The following is a 14,022-nucleotide window of genomic DNA, read 5'->3' as shown; positions in this document are numbered from 1 at the left end:
CTGGTTCTTTCTTTCAGTCTGTCCATTAGACTCATAATGATAACCAGACGAAAATGACAAAAGGACTCCCAACTTGTCACAAAAAGCACGCCAAAAGGGAGCCACAAACTGAGGTCCTCTATCAGAAACAATATCCGTGGGAATGCAATGGAGCTTGACAATCTCCTTAACAAACGCCTTAGCGAGTGTCTTGGTGCAGGGCAACTTAATGAATGGAACCAAATGACACATCTTACTAAAACGGTCCACGACCACCCAGATGTCAGTAAAACCCTCGTGCACAGGAAGATCAGTAATAAAATCCATTGTGAGATGAGTCCAAGGTGCACTAGGAACCTCCAGAGGGCAAAGCAACCCCGCAGCAGGAGTATGTGAAGCCTTTGACCAAGCACACACAGTACACTGACGCTCGCACTTGATGACTTCCTTCTGCAATCCAGGCCACCAAAAACTGCGACTGATAAGTCTCTTAGTCTCTGAAATTCCTGGATGACCTGCCAACCGAGACTCATGATATTCCACAAACAAATCTCTCCTAAAGACTGATGGCACGAACAACCTCCCATGGGGAGTGTTAGATGGAGCATCATCTTGAGCTTTCAGAATCCCGTTCTCCAACACGGAGTCCAAAGCCGCCACCACAACTCCTTTCTGTAAAATGCTCTCCTCCTCCTCGGCACCGACCGTAGGAGAGAAGCTGCGAGATAAAGCATCAGCTTTAACATTCTTAGTACCAGGGATATAGGTAACAGAAAAATGAAACTGAGAAAAAAAATGTGCCCACCAAGCTTGACGGGCATTCAAGCGCTTGGCAGCATCCAGATCAATCAAATTCTTATGATCTGTGAAAACCTGAATAGGAAATCTAGCGCCTTCCAAAAAATGACGCCAATGTTCAAACGCAAGTTTAATGGCCAGCAACTGCCGATTTCCAACATCATAATTCAGTTCGGTTTCCGAAATTATTTTCGAAAAGAAGGCACAAGGATGTACTCCACCCTTGTTCTCCTGAGACAAAACTGCTCCGACCACAACCAATGAAGCATCGACCTCGACTAAAAAAGGTTTGATCTCACCAGGCTGCATAAGGATAGGGGCAGAGCTGAACCTCTCTTTGAGATACTCAAATGCTTCAATGGCCCCAGTAGTCAACTGGGCCATATTCGCACCTTTCCTGGTGAGATTGGTTAGAGGTTTAACAATTACAGAAATATTCTTAATGAATTTCCAGTAATAATTGGCAAAACCCAAAAATCTCTGTATAGATTTCAAACCAATAGGCCTAGGCCATTCCTGCACAGCCTGAACCTTCACAGGGTCCATCTCAAAGCCCTCGCTGGAGACAATGTAGCCCAAAAAACTAATTTTCTGCACAGTGAACTCTCATTTCTCCAGCTTAGGAAAGAGTGAATTATCACTCAATGTCTGCAAAACTTCACGTACACTCTGCCAATGGGACTATAGATCTGGTGAATAAATCAAAATGTCATCCAAATGCACAACCACATTCTTACCAATCAAAGGTATCAGGATGTCATTAATAAGGTTCTGAAAAAATGCAGGTGCATTGGTAAGACCAAAAGGCATCACCAGATTCTCAAAATGACCTACCGAAGTGTTAAAACCAGTTTTCCATTCATCACCCTCCTTCACTTGTAACAAATTGTATGCCCCCCCCCCAGATCAATTTTGGAGAACCACTTGGCTCCCACTAACTGGTTAAACAAGTCAGGAATTGATGGCAATGGGTAGGAATTGCGTACGGTAATCTTATTAATTTCACGAAAATCCAGACATGGACGTAAAACGCCGTCCTTTTATTAAACAAAGAAGAATCCAACTGCCACAGGCGACTTAGAAGGTCTAATGTGACCAGCAGCCAGGCTAGTCTCTATGTACTCCTCCAAGGCCTTTCTTTCTGGGAATGTCAGATTAAACAAGCGACTTTTGGGAAGAGTAGCACCCGGAACATACTCAATGGTGCAATCATAATCCCTATTAGGAGGTAAAACTTGCAACTCCTCCTCCGAAAAAACCCTCCAAAAATCTTGAATAGGTACTGGTAATTCCCCTTTTTCCATAGCCGCAATGCGACCATTACAACATTTATAATAGCACTTGGGACTCCAAGACTTAATCACATTAGTAGACCAGTCCAATAAAGGATTGTGCAGTTTTAACCAAGGCAATCCTAGAACAACTGGAGAGGGCAAATTATCCAAAACAACCAAGTCCAAAATTTCTTGGTGAACTCCATTGATAGTGAGGGGAAATGCAGCAGTCTTGTGAGTAATACATTTCAAAGGAGTGTTTTCAATTGCAACCAGAGAAATAGGTGATGAGAAAGGTTTGGATTTCAATTTAAGGTTTTCCAAAAACCCTTTATCAATCACATTAAGTGTTGAACCACAATCCACAAATACCTGAAATTCAATCAAATCTCCCTGCAGAGTAGTTCTCCCAGAAAGAAATACTCTACGCTATACGGGCGTAACTGACGTTTTTTTTTCTTTACTTAAACGACGCTCACAATACTTAATCAAATGGTCAGCTTTATCACAATAAAGACACAATCCCTCGGCGTACCTCCGGTCTCTTTCCTGAGAACGGAGTGACATCACCCCAACCTTCATCAGTTCCCCGCTGTCAGAGCAGTTTTTCTGGGGACTAGGAACTGACATTATAGGAGTCTTTACCTCATTGAGCCTGCACCTCAGTCTCCTGTCTATACGAACAGCTAACTGCATAGCATCCTGCAGACTCTCAGGTGCAGGGAATGCAATTAGCAAATACTTAACCCTTTCACTCAGGCCAGCAAGAAATAAACATCTCAGCGCAGGATCATTCCACTTAACTTCTGAGGCCTATCTCCTGAAGTGTGTGCAATAATTTTCAACATCATCTGACCCCTGATTCAAACGTCTAAGTTCTGATTCAGCAGATGAGATTCGATCAGGATCATCAAATAATAGCCCCATAGCAGAAAAAAATTATTCAACAGACCTTAAACACGGATCTTTAGGCTGGAGAGAAAAGGTCCACCCCTGTGGTTCAATGCGCAAAAGTGACATAATAAAACCACTGCGCTGTGATTCATTCCCAGAGGATCTTTGTCTCAAACGAAAATATAACAAACAAGCATTTTTAAAGGAACAAAATCTTGATGTTTACCATAAAAAACATCAGGCAGTCCTACCTTAGGTTCGACAAAATACACTCCAGAACAGCTACTCACGTGTTGTTGAAGCTCGGCCACCTCCAGAGACAATACCTGCAGGCGTTGAGCCAAATCCTGGACGGAAACCATTCTGATCCCCGAATTTCATTCCTTTTATTTATTTTTTTTGGGCTGGACTTACTGTTATGATCTGCAACAAGTACTTAGGAAAGATAGGGGAAAGCTGTCCCTAGAGTAAGACTAAGCTGAATCCCTACGATGTAGCGGGCTGCCTGTTCCTTTTGAACAGACCCGCCTTAGTCCTCGGCTAGTCAGAACAAAGACCTATAGAATTAAGGGAAGGGTCCATAAAAGTACTAAGGAATGGGACAAAAATGGGACACCTCCTAAACAGAAGTCGCTGCTGAACACAAAAAGACAAACTGACAAAAATGTACTAAAGGTCCAAGAGGACCAAGCGAACTAGACAGAGAAAGGCACCGAAGCACCAGGCTAGAGAAACAGTCAAACACTGAAGTCCAGCACAGCAAGAAGGGCGGAGATGGAATATAAAGGCAGATGGTCACATGACCGCAAAACACAAGATAGAAAAAACAAACAGGAGGGTTCTTACACTTTCAGTGTGTCAGTGAAGCAATTCACAGCAGTTTGCTGATCAAACTACTTACCTACAGTCCAGGTATTTAAAACCCTGTATTCTCCGTCACACGGATCACATATACGTTGTCAGAAAATACTGCCATTTCTGGCCTCCATTCAAAATTTCCATTAGTGTGTCAGTGAAACAATTCACAGCAGTTTGCTGTTCAAACTACTTACCTACAGGCCAGGTATTTAAATCTCCATTTTCTCCGTCACACGGATCACATATAAGTTCGCTCCAAAGTCAGTCATTTGTAGTGAGCGTGGAAGATACTGTCCTCCATTTAAAATGGTAATGGTGAATGCAAAGGCCGAGGACAAGGCCGTGGGCATGCTGAAATTGTGCCACAACAAACACCCACATCTTCTTGCCTGACCTGCCTGTCCCAATTTCTAGGTGACTGCTGCACACCACTGTTGAACCCAGAGCAGTGTCAAAAGGTTGTTGGTTGGATAGCGGATAATGCTTCCAGTCACTTAGCCACCACCACCACCCTGTCTTCCACACGGTCAAGTCTCAGTAGCCGTGAGTCTGGACTGCAAATTCGTCACCCTGATCATCCTTCCTCCCACCATGCCGAGTGCCCAGAGACAGCTTATCCCATACTTGGGCGCTCTGAAGAGCTGTTCTCTTTTCCATTTATAGATTCAGGCTTCTAGCCCTGTCCACTTGAAGCGGGGCAAGAGGGGATCACGTGTAGCGATGCCCAAATATTTGAGCAAGCACGGTCACACGAAGGCGATGGTGGGAAAGTGTATCAAGAGGTGGACGATGATGAGACACAATTGCCAGAAAGTCAGGAGGATGAGGGTGCGGAAGTGGATGACGAGGTGGTGGATGATTTAGTAACTGACCCAACCTGGCAGGAGGACATGCAGAGCTAGGACAGCAGCACACAGGGGGAGGGAGACAGAGCACCCCAACAGGCAGGAAGAAGCAGTGTGGTGGCCCCAGACAGAATGCAGGCAACCGTTCCCCGTAACACCAACACAAAGGAAGTTGCCAGTACAACTGTTAGGTCTTCCCGAGTCTTGTTGTTTTTAAAGACTCTGCCGATAACCCCAAAAAGGCCATTTGCACCACCTGCCAGGCCAGCATCATCAGGGGTGGCAAAATGACCTGCCTGACCACCACCAGCATGATCAGGTACATGGCAGCAAAGCACTCGACTTTGTGGGCTGAACCCCAGGGTCCAGGAACACTGTCTGCAGGTGGCATAATTGCTTCTTCCGCTGTAGTGCATGCAAGCCAATCCCCTGTCCATGGTGCATGCGAAGATGCCTTCTGCCCTGCACCTGTCGTTGTGCACTCTCAAGTAGCAGCATCAGGAAGCACGTCCATGTCCTTGTGCCACTATTTCTCCCGGTGTGCTGTCCCCGCAATACACAAGCACGGGTCCCAAAACATTAGCCGTGCCCTCAACAACACAGTTTCTGGGAAAGTCCACCTAACCACAGACACGTGGACAAGTGCTTGTGGGCAGGGACGGTACATCTCGCTGATGACACACTGGGTTTACATAGTGGAAGCCGGGACCAAGTTGGACCTTGGGACGGAACACATCCTCCCGACGCCAAGAATTGCGGGCCCTAGGTCTACACTGTCTACAGCTCCTGCACCTCATCCTCCTATGCCTCCTCCTCCTCCTCTTCAGCCTCCATCTCTGAAATGACCACATCAGTCACAATCTGGAAGCACTGCAGCACTGCCTTGGCCAAGCGGAAATAAGCTATGCTGAAGCTAATATGCTTAGGTGTCAAGCCGCACAATGCTGAAGAGTTGTGGACAGCTCTGAAAGAGCAGGCAGATCTGTGGCTCACACCGCTGAAGCTCGGCATGGTTGTGTGTGACAATGGCCGGAACCTGGTGGTGGCTCGGAGGCGAGCTCACACGAGTATCATGCCTGGTCCATGTGCTTAACCTCGTGGCTCAGTGGTTTCTCAAATCCTACCTGGAGCTGTCGGATCTGCTTGTTAAAGTACGCCACCTGTGTGCCCATTTTAGAAAGTCAGCTACAGCTTCAGCCGCCCTTTCCATGCTTCAGCAGCGTTTGCAGCTTCCGGCTCACAGACTGGTGTGTGATGTCCCCACGCGTTGGAACTCTACACTGCAGATGTTGGGAAGGATTTCTGAGCAGAAGAGGGCAGCTGTTGAGTACCAGCATCAAAAAGGCCGTCGGTATTCAGTTCAGACTTCACAGATAAGACCTCTGGAGTTGACATGGATGTCAGACATCTGTACCATCCTCCAAAGCTTTGAGGACTTCACCAAGATGGGGAGTGGCGATGATGCCATAATTAGCATCACCATCCCTCTTCTCTGTCTTCTGAAATGCTCTCTACTCACAATCAAAGAGGATGCATTGCAGGTGGAGCACGATGAAATGGAGCAAGGAACCATACAGGGTGATTACACACAGCCAAGCCTCATCTCATCCCAACGTGGATAGGGTGACAATGAGGAAGAGGAGGAAGGACAGGAGCTAGTTTCATGCAGTATAGATGGTACTGACAGCTGTCATACCGTCTGTTCAGTGTGGATGGCCAGAGGACAGAGAGGAGGAGGAGGAGAGCATGGTCAGTCATCCTCTTGGTGAGGACACGGAAGTCTTGCCTGTTAGTAGTCTGGCGCGCATGGCTGAGTATATGTTACGCTGCCTTTCCCATGACCCTTGCGTTCTCAAAATTTAGTAATTACTGGTTGGTGACACTTCTAGACCCATGCTACAAGGAGAACGTTATATCTTATTCCTGAGGCAAACAGGTCTACAAAAATGGGGCTGTACCAGAAGGCCCTTGTTGCGACCTATTAAAAAAATTCCCATCTGAAAACGCTGGCGGTAGAGGGCACACTTCATTGGACAACCTAGGAGTACAGGCGAGAGAGACACAACTGCAATCCAGCAGAGACAGGGAAACACTGTCATAGTTCTGGGAGAGTTTTCTCAGACCCTCCCATCGCACAGGCACTAAGGTGCGGGGTACTCTCACAAGGAGTGCAAAGTTTTGGAGAATGCTGAGGGAGTACCTTGCCGACCGTGCCAACATCCTCCGTGATTCCTCTGTGCCTTATACTTATTGGGTATCCAACCTGGATACGTGGAATGAACTGGCTCTCTATGCCTTGGAGATCCTGGCCTGCCCTGCGGCCAGCGTTTTATCCGAGCGGGTTTTTAGTGCCGCTGGTGGAATTATAACTGAAAATGCTGACAGGCTGACTCTTATAAAAATGAACAAGGACTGGATTGGGTCAGACTTCTCAACACCATCGTATGATAGCAGCGTAACATAAACTCAAATCCAGTGTCTTTTCTTGGGAGGTGTATTCCCATGCACCTTTGCACACCCTCACACGGGTATACGCTTCCTGATTTTGGCTATTTGCTCTTGTCCTCCTCCATCTCCTCATCCTCCACCACCATATCACCATGGTGACCGTGGTCCATGATGCAACACCCACATAATTTTTTTAAAGGGTGTTTATGATGCCCGTAAAAAAAATTTTTTATACAGTATGTTCAAGTATTCCCCCAAGGGGTAAGTGTTAGTCAGCCCATACACTTAGTGCAGGGGTACAACAAGTATAGGAGATCCACTCCTTCCTAATGGGAACATTTTTTATGAGGCCCTCCTCCACGTCTCTTCCAAGGGACATTGAAGTGCCTCCAAATTTTTGGCAGCCCTTGTATTCACTGCATAGACCAACACTATTTGAGACTCTCTCCTTTCCAATGGAAATTTGTCGTTACTGTGGCCCTGCTCTATGTGTCTTTAAATTCATAGTGGGGTTTTTCCTAAAATAGGTCAGCCCTTGGACTCACTGCATACCCTATGACTGTATAGCAGACTCTCTCCTTTCTAATGGGAATTTGTCGTTACTGTGGCCCTGCTCTATGTGTCATTAAATTCTTAGTGGGGTTTTTCCTAAAATTGGTCAGCCTTTGGACTCTCTGCATACCCTATAACGGTATAGCAGACTCTCTCCTTTCTTATGGGAATTTGTCGTTACTGTGGCCCTGCTCTATGTGTCTTTAAATTCTTAGTGGGTGTTTTCCTAAAATTGGTCAGCCTTTGGACTCACTGCATACCCTATAACTGTATAGCAGACTCTCTCCTTTCTAATGGGAATTTGTCATTACTGTGGCCCTGATCTATGTGTCTTTAAATTCCTAGTGGGGTTTTTCCCAAATTTTGGCAGCCCTTGCAGTCACAACATGGGCATTACCACTATAGGAGACTCACTTCTTTATAATGGGAACATTTTTTTTACTGAGACCCTCCTCTATGTCTCTTCAAAGGGGTTTTGGGTTGCGTCCAAATTTTTGGCAGCCCTTGCAGTCACTGGATTAGCAATAACAGTATAAGAGACCCACTTGTTAATAATGGGAACAACAAAGCATAGCCGGCTGATGGCTCTCTAACAATAGCGAGTGCCAACTGCTGGCCTTTTAAGAATAGTAAGGGCCATCTGATGGCCCTATAAAAATAGGCTTTATGACTTTCATAGTCCCTCCATCATAAAAAAAACAGTATGTGTCACAAGATGAGTCACACACCACATTGCCTGATAAGATTGTAAAATGTTAAAATGACATTTCCGGGTGAATGTCTTTGTATTAAAAAATAACGTAAAAAAATAGGATCTTTCTTTAGTATAAAAAACAGCATCACCAATTTAACCTCCATGTAATCACATTGTTCAGCTCCTGCAGCTCCTCCTCCTTCTCCAAAATGACCACATCAGTCACAAGTAGTGTTGAGCCACCCCCGTAGTGTTCGAGTTCGGTTCGGTTCGTCGAACACCCGTGTGTTCGGCGAACTGTTCGTCGAACTGTTCGTCGAACACCTTCGAACACCGTTAAAGCCAATGGCAGGCAAACAAAAACACATAGAAACACATAGAAAACACCTTCAAAGGTGTCCAAAAGCTGACAAACTGCTCAGAAGACATAACTAACACATGGAAAAGTGACAAGTACATATAGTCATGCGAAAATAAAAGAGGTGGAGGAGTAAAAGGAGGGGGAGACACAGATATAGGCATGTCATGCCCTTCTAAAATCCAAAAAGTGAGAAGCCGACACGGCCAGTCCGCTCCTGCCCGTGCCACCTCCGTGTCGCCGGGTTTGTGCCAGAGCCGCGGTGAACCCTGACGGCCAGCCCCCCTCTCCCAATACTGGTGCCTGTCCGCTGGTGGGTCGAGCGAGCCCCCCTGTGATGGAGGCAGCTCTAAGCTTTTTAATTTAAATTGTCTCTCTAATTTGAATGAATACACTTTAAATCCATTTACAAGGATCTATTGGAGGGCAAGTCTCATGCCAGCAGCCGCGGTAATTCCAGCTCCAGTAGCGTCCACTAAAGCTGCTGCAGTTAAAAAGCTTTTATAAGGATCGAGCTCGGCTGTCCACCGCAAGGCATCCTACTGCCAGTCCCAGCCCCTATGCCTTGGGGTGCCTCCTGATGCTCTTCACTAAGTATCCCATGGTCCCGAAGCATTTCCTTTGAAAAAATTTAGTGTCTAAACTACAGGTGGTGTAGCTTGCTTAACAGCCGGGATAATCCGCTGACTAGCAGACACTGCTACTAGGCACAAAGTATTTCCTGGGCTAGATGCAGTTAAAAATTTGTAATTAGATACTCTCGTTGGATGCTGAGAAAGCATTCCATAGAGTCTCCTGGCACGCCATATATGATTCTCTTAAAAAGCTTGGGGTAGGGGTCTAGGGGACCCTTTTATAGCCAAAATCACGGCCCTGTATCGCAATACGTCACCTAGGCTGAAGATAAATGGAACTGTAGCACCCTGAGGGCTCGGTTGCTACAGACGTATTGCATCTCACCCAGAGGTGTGATATCTCACTCTCAGGTAAGGATGGAGTGTGGATCAGGACCCGACACCTGCATGCATTACACCACATTGCCGTGGGGCAGGGCGACCAATATGCCCCTGAGATGGGCACGACAGTCCCTGTCCCTGGCTGGAGTGGGGGGAGGGAACACTGAGGAAGGGGAACCCTGTAGTGCAGGAGCAGGGAGGAAGCAGTTCCTGGGTGCATTGAGAAGGGAGTATAAAAGGTGGGCACCATCTTAGTTCAGTGCAGAGAAGTCTGAGCAGAAGTGGCAGGGAGCAGGGGCTCTGCATGAGCTCTGCTCCGGAGGCGGGCCTAGTAACAGAGGCCCAGGCCTGGAAGAGGGAGAAGGAAGGAAGAGGAGCGGAGAAGGCTCCAGGAACGAGGAATGAAGGGATCCTGGGGGTGCGGACGGGCGAGTCGCCACCGCACGCCCGAATCCACCTGCGTGGAGGGGTCAGGCCAAAGGGGGAGACCGGTCCCCGAACTAGTGGAGGCAGGAAACGACCCTCAGCTAGAAACCGGAGGCTCTGACATTTTATGTGGCGCAGCCCCTCGCTACACCCGCTAGGAAGGCACCACATAGGGTCAGGGAAACTGGCGCCAAGTTTACCAAGAGGAGGCCCGAGGCAGCCGGACAGAAGTGTTGGTAAGAAAGGCCAGACAAAGGACACACAAAGGGGGTCCTGTGAAGTGCTCCAAAGTTATCTGGGAGTTGTCTGAGCCCCTCACCTGGTGAGCACAGTACGACGTGGGCAGCCGTTACCTGCAGACGTGGTCTGGATAATAAGAACTGTGAGTAAAGGCCCTGGACTGCATCACTGACTCCGTGTCGTTACTGCTGCTGCCCTGCACCATCAACCCATCCTCCGCATACACTGCCCTGAGGCTATACTCCTCCCGTGGGGAGTTATGCTACGCTCTGCTGCACCCACAACACCAGCCTCAGCGGTCTGCCCTGTAGCAGCGGTTCACTCTGACCGCAATCCACGGGTGGCGTAGCCGGACATTTAAACATCAAAACCACATAAATAGTTCCGCCACTGGTTTGACCGCCCTGAGCCACGGAACCGGGTCGCCGCCACGAAGACTACAACCACCAGCATACACCAAAAAGGGTCCGGCTCCGGGTGTCCCAAGGCCCAGGGGGTGCGTCAGAACATTTTCATCACCTTTCACAATCACCAATGGGACAAGGCAGGGATGTCCTCTGTCCCCTCTCTTATACATCCTAGTGACAGAGCACCTGCTCTCATCAATTCGCCATAACCCCAATATTAGGTGGATTGAGGTGGGAGGCACCGAGTACAAGTGCTCTCTATTTGCTGATGATGTCCTAGTATATATCACTCAATCACATATATCCATCCCTGCTGTTATGGCTGAAATAGATCACTTTGTTACATGGTAAAATTTTAAAATCAATGCAGCAAAGTCTGAGGCCCTCGATGTCTCCCTCCCCAAATCCATATAGGATTCCATCCAGTCCAACTTTCCCTTTGCCTGGCCCTCACAGGGTATCAAATACTTAGGAATTCCTATTCATAGAGACCTCTCCCATCTATGTTATCTTAATTTTGGGCCCTTTATTGAACAATTCCATACAGACCACGGTTGGCAAGTTAGAACTGTAAGATTCACTACGTGAACCACTGGTGTTTTGTGGAAAAGCACATGTACACTGCGTTCCAAATTATTATGCAAAAAGTGTTTAGGAGTGATAAGGGAAGAATTTGTTTGTTTGTCAGTTAAACTCATTGATGGTGATGTGTGTCAGGGCTCTTTATATCACTGTAAGCAATTGCAGACACCTGTGCTAATTAGTTTGGCAGGTGTGTCCAATGAAAGGTAAGACTACTTAAGAAGGCTCTCTCACATTATTAAGCAGCCTACATTTTCTGCCAAAATGGGAAAGAAAAAGGATGTGTCGGCTGCTGAGAAGCAACAAATTGTGGAGTGTTTAGGTCAAGGCATGACTACAATCAACATTGTGCGATGATCAGGATGAAGTGTCTTGGCAATCAAGAAGTATGTAGCTGATTCACAGTACACACGTGTGCGTGCTGATAAGGGCAAATTGAGGACTCTTTCCTACAGGCAATTATGTCAGGTTGAAAGAGCAGCGGCAAAAAAGCCTTGTCATAGCAGCAGAAAAGTTTTTGAAGCTGCTTGTGCCTCCAACGTCCCCCGAACAGCAAGATGCAGGGTCCTTCAGAGGTTTGCAGCTGTGCATACGCCATCCTGTCGACCTCCTCTATCCACTTCACACAAGCAGAAACGGCTCCAGTGGGCCAAACATTACATGAAGACTGATTTCAAAACTGTTTTGTTCACGGATGAGTGCCGTGCAGCGCTCGATGGTCCAGATGGATGGAGTGGAGGATGGCTGGTTGATGGACACGCCACGCAAACACGGCTACAGCGCCAACAAGGAGGAGGTGGAGTAATGTTTTGGGCTGGAATCATGGGGAGAGAGATTGTCGGCCCCTTAAGGATCCCTGAAGGCGCTAAAGATGAACTCCATAATGTATGTGGATTTTCTCAAACAGCACTTCCTGCCATGGTTCAAGAAGAAGAACCGTGTATTTCACAGCAAGATTATTTTTCTGCATGATAATGCACCATCTCATGCTGCACATAAAACATCTGCATCTCGGGCTGATATGGGCATAAAAGGGGACAAACTTATGGTGTGACCCCCATGCTCCCCTGACCTCTACCCCATTCAGAACCTTTGGAGCATCATTAAAAGGAGTGTCTATGATGGCGGGAGGCAGTTCACATCTAAGCAACAGCTCTGGGAGGGTATTCTGTCCTCATGCAAAACAATTGAAGCAGAAACCATCCAAAACCTGACAAATTCAATGGACGAGAGAGTTCAGAAGCTCCTTTCGAACAAGGGGTCCTATGTGAAAATGTAACATCACCTAGAATAAAGTTTTGAGTTGAAAACTGTTTGATTTCAGTTTCTAACAACCTGCTAATGCTTATAATTTCAAAAATGACCATTTTTTTGGTCTTTATTAAAATGAAAAGGTTGATCGAAAAGTTTGGGGGATCTAAGAGTGTGGCAACCCAGTAGTCATGATTACTTCGAATTCTGACAATATGAGGGTCATGCTGCAGGTAGTGCAGCAAGAAGGCACTTATGTGTCTTGCGCATCTCGGAGCCCCAAAATTATTTTCCGGGCTAGATGCAGCTAAAAATTATTATTAATTTTAAATCTGGTGAAGCTTTAGTATAGATGGCCTAATAGGATCAGTGCTGCACACTGCTACAAAGCCCAAATTATTTTCCAGTCAAGATACAGATAAACATGATTAGTAATTTTAAATCTGGTTGAGCTTATTATAGATGGCCTAATAGCATCAGTGCTGCACACTGCTACAAAGCCCAAATTATTTTCCAGCCAAGATACAGATAAACATGATTAGTAATTTGAAAGCTTAAAACGGTTGGTAGGGTGATTTTAACCAATCATCAAGCTTTTACTCTCCCCAGGATGACACAGGGGTAGAAAAGTCGTTTCGGATCCATGATTTGTTCATCTTTATGAACGTGAGTCTGTCTACATTATCAGTGGAGAGCCGCGTGCGCTTATCTGTCAGCACACCACCAGCAGCGCTGAACACACGTTCAGACAGAACGCTGGCTGCGGGGAATGACAAGATCTCCAAGGCGTAAGTGGCTAGCTCCGGCCATTTATCCAGATTGGAAGCCCAAAAAGAGCAAGGGTCCAGTGACACAGTCGTGGCTTCAATGTTTACTTGGAGATACTCCTGTACCATCGTCTCTAGGCGTTGACTATGTGTCAGACTTCTTGTCTCCTGTGGCCTTGCAAAGGATGGGCTAAAAAAGTGGTGAAATGATTCCGCAAAATTGATGTTACCAGCAGATACTGTGGTTCTGTTACGGTTTGAGTGCTGAACACTTGACGGTCCCACGGTTGGCAAGTTGGAACTGTGAGATTCACTACGTGCACCACTGGTGTTTTGTGGAAAAGCACATGTAAGATTCTGCAACAGTCTCTGCTGATACTCCTGCATCCCTTTCTATGGCAGGAATAATTTCGGCAAATTTACTTTTGTACCGGGGATCTAACAGTGTGGCAACCCAGTAGTCAGGATTATTTCTAATTCTCACAATTCGAGGGTCATGTTGCAGGTAGTGCAGCAAGAAGGCACTCATGTGTGTTGCGCATCCAGGAGCACCAAGTCCCTGTTGTGTTGGTGGCGAGGTAACAATCATGCTTCCTTCCTCTGTCCTCTCCCCCCAACCTTGCACAACAGAAATGTGATCAAGGTCTCCCTCATCTGATGAGTCTTCCATCAGTTCGTCCTCCACTTCTTCCT

The sequence above is a fragment of the Phyllobates terribilis genome, unplaced genomic scaffold (assembly GCF_046119375.1).
Source record: "Phyllobates terribilis strain yellow unplaced genomic scaffold, ASM4611937v1 Scaffold_5__5_contigs__length_657084704, whole genome shotgun sequence".
Taxonomy (NCBI): domain Eukaryota; kingdom Metazoa; phylum Chordata; class Amphibia; order Anura; family Dendrobatidae; genus Phyllobates; species Phyllobates terribilis.
This window is presented reverse-complemented; position numbering follows the sequence as displayed.